The sequence below is a fragment of the Callospermophilus lateralis genome, chromosome 3 (assembly GCF_048772815.1).
Source record: "Callospermophilus lateralis isolate mCalLat2 chromosome 3, mCalLat2.hap1, whole genome shotgun sequence".
In the NCBI taxonomy this organism is placed as follows: Eukaryota; Metazoa; Chordata; class Mammalia; order Rodentia; family Sciuridae; genus Callospermophilus; species Callospermophilus lateralis.
In genome coordinates, this window is record NC_135307.1 from 82193 (window position 1) to 85530 (window position 3338).

Genomic DNA, 3338 nt, shown 5'->3' on the forward strand with positions numbered 1-3338 from the left:
TCCAGCTACAGGGCGACCTGTGCAGATGGCTGGAGTGCCAGGATGGCCCCTCAGCACTTAGCCAGTGCAGGGAACACTGGGGCTGATGTAGAAAATGACCACAAACCAGCATTGAAAACCACAGGACCTTGTCCTCTCCCACCCTGGAGGGTGGAGGCTGGACCAGGGTCCCAGGCTGAGCTCCCTGCACAGGCTCCAGGGAGGCTCCTCCTGCATCTCCCAGCTTCTGTGCTCCAGGTGGCCCTGGGCTGGTGGCCCCTCAGACTAGTCTCTGCCTCCATCTCCACGGGGCTCCTCCTCCTTTGCTGGCTGAGGAAACCCACCATCTAATGCAGCCCAATCCAGGCCTCCAACCTTGGGTTCGGGCCAGGCTCAGCTCTGGTGGGGCACTCCCCGCTTGACTGCTGTTCACAGCTGACAATAAATGTGGCCACCTCAACTTCATCTCTGCAGCTGCTGCCCTGAGATGTTGTCCCCCCCCCCCAGGACTGCCCCATGCTCTAGTGTCACCCAGCTTCAGGGTCTGTGTCCTCTCTTTTGTCTCTTGGGAGGACACGGCCATTACATGAGGGCCACCTGACCCAGGAGGAGCCCATCTCAGGACCCTTCACTAACGACCTCTGCAGAGACCCTGTTCCCACACCAGGTTCCACTCACAGGTTATGGGGTCAAGATGTGGACAGGACTCACCTCTTACAATGGTGTCCAGCTCCCTCCAGGAGCCTGGCCTCTCCAGCTCCTGGGCTCCAGGTGGCCCTGCTGACCCCTGCAGTCCATGAGGCAGGGCAGAGTTGGGGATCAAGTGCAGCAGGTGCCAGGGAGAACCAGTAGGCCCAGGGCCCCACTGGGGAGTCGGCACTGTCAGGCCACCTGGGGTCCTACAGCAGGCGGGTGGCTGGGCTTCAGGGATGTACCTGAGCTTTACTCACAGGGACGTGGCTGTGCACCCTGGAGATGCCAGTGTTCAGAGTGACGTCCTGCTGCTTCCAGGGTAGGGGGGCTGACTACCCCGGCTTGTGCGTGACCTCTGCAGCAGACAGCCTGAGTCCAGAGCAACTATTGCTGGAGCTGCAAGCAGGACACGTCTTCAAGGTCAGTGGGGTCTCCCTGCCAGGGTCAGCTTGGCTCCCAGCCATGTCTGCTCAGCCAGGTGTAACGCATCTTGACCTCGGGGACTGGAGCGGGCTTGGCAGCATCCATGGAAACCTCTGTCCACCTGGAAAACGGCCCTCCCGAGGCCCCATGTGCCCTGCTGAGCAAAGAACATTTACAGGAAGTTTAGGAAGCTGGTGTGGCTGGCACTGCCGGGAGACTCAGCTGCGCCCAGGGACTCGCCTCCACCCTCTCCTCCTGCAGGTCATGGTCCTGGGGGTGAGAGGCCTTGCATCCTGCCACTTCGCTGGCTGAGGAACCCCACCGTCCAATGCAGCTTGAGCCAGGCCTCCATCCCTGGGGTCGGGCCAGGCTCAGCTCTGGTGGGACGCTCCCCGCCTGACTGCTGTTCACAGCTGACAATAAAAATGGCCACCTCAATGTCATCTCTGCAGCTGCTGCCCTGAGATGTGGCAGGACTGCTCAATGCTATGTCCAGTGTCACCCAGCTTCAGCTTGTAATGCCCCGGTGTGTTCTCCAAGGTCCCCATGGGTCACCTGCTCTCTCCAGAACATGTGGCCACACTGGTATCTCTGAGGTTGGCCTCTCTGCCTCCACTTGGTGCTGGGTCACTGAGAGCAGGAACCTGAGCATGGGCTGTAGCTGTGCTGGACGTGCACAAGTCCATCTGCTAGGGATCGAGCCAGACATCAGGTGCCTTCACAGCACTGGGCGCCCAGTGCCTTAACTTCCAAAACAGCCTATTTACCCCTGAAAGGCACTTGCACTCCAGCAGTGACCCAGTCCCCTGCCCAGCCCTGGCACCTGCCCACTGCCTGTGTCTGGATGGCCTGTTGTGGATAGGTCCTGCCCACGGAGTCCACACTGGGTGACCCTCTGTGTTGGCTTCTCTCACTAAGCCCCATGTCTCAAGGTCTGTCCCACTTGCAGCACGTGTCAGAGCTGCAGTCCTTTTCAGGGCTGAGTAATATTCCATCATGTGGATGGACTCGTCCTGTTCCCCCATTCCTCCTCAGTGGACACTTGGGTCACTTCTCCCTTCTGACCCTTGTGCATGGTGCTGCTGTGAATATTCACACAAGTTTTCATTCCAGCATTTGTTTCTGGGTCTTCAGGGACATACCTAGGCTGGAGGTGCTAGTGGAATGGGAACTCCATGCATAACCCTGTGAGGCCCCTGCACACTGTACCTCCTCAGGGGGCTCCACGCTGCCCTCCCACAACACACATGCTAAGAGTGATGTAGAACTTTGAGTCCCCGACTCCAGAGGACTCAGCACAGAGCTCCTGGAGGTCCCCACACAGGTAGCCTGCAGGTACAGATGGCTCTGCTTGCCAGCTGCCGGGAGTCTCTGTCCTGGGGTCCCTGTGGTCATGGTGGCAGAGTGCAGCTTGTCCTGTGGGCAGGGCCGGGCAGTGCTGTGACCAGAAGGGGTGACCTGGGGCTTGAGCCTCCATCTGGGAGTGCCACAGGAAACCTATTACATTTGTTTTAAATCTATAATAATGATATTAATTATAAATGTCACAGTACAATTATTATATTAGCTTTGAATACTATAGTATGGCTATCATATTCATATCAAAGGAGCTGAACACAAAATTAGTCAGGCAGTCAGTAAAGATAGGTAGATTGAGTAAGATCAGATCGAGGAGGCCAATTACAGTTAGTCCCAGATGTTGGAGAGGGATTGAAATGCTAATGCCTTCAGAGCCCTTCCTCCACCCTTATCAAGATAATCTGCCCCTGCTCCAACCTGTTGCTAAAGTAACCTGCCCAGGAATTGTCCTTCCCTAGAGGGGATTGTAAAAGTTGCTAGTTAATTCACCCTGGGCCCCCTTCCTGCCCAAATGCTCCATTTTGGCCCCTCCAGCCCATCTGCTTCTCACCTTTTGGCCATCCCACTGAGCATCTCCTGGGCCTAGTCATGTATGCAAGAAGGAAAGAGATAAAGGGAAGACAGCAAAAGAACAAAAGAAGCCTAAGACATATAAAAAGGCTCTTGGTGATAGAGAGGTGGGAGGGAAAGGGAGGGAGAAGGGGAATTGCATGAAAGATGGAAGAAGATCCTCATTATTACAGGTGAGGAAAAAGAAAAAAAAAGAACTGTGTCACATTAGATTGGGTAGAGAGAAGTGATGGGAGGGGAGGGGAGGGGGAGGGGGAAAGGAAGGATAGCAGAATAAAATAGACATTATTATTGCTGTATGTATATATTTGACT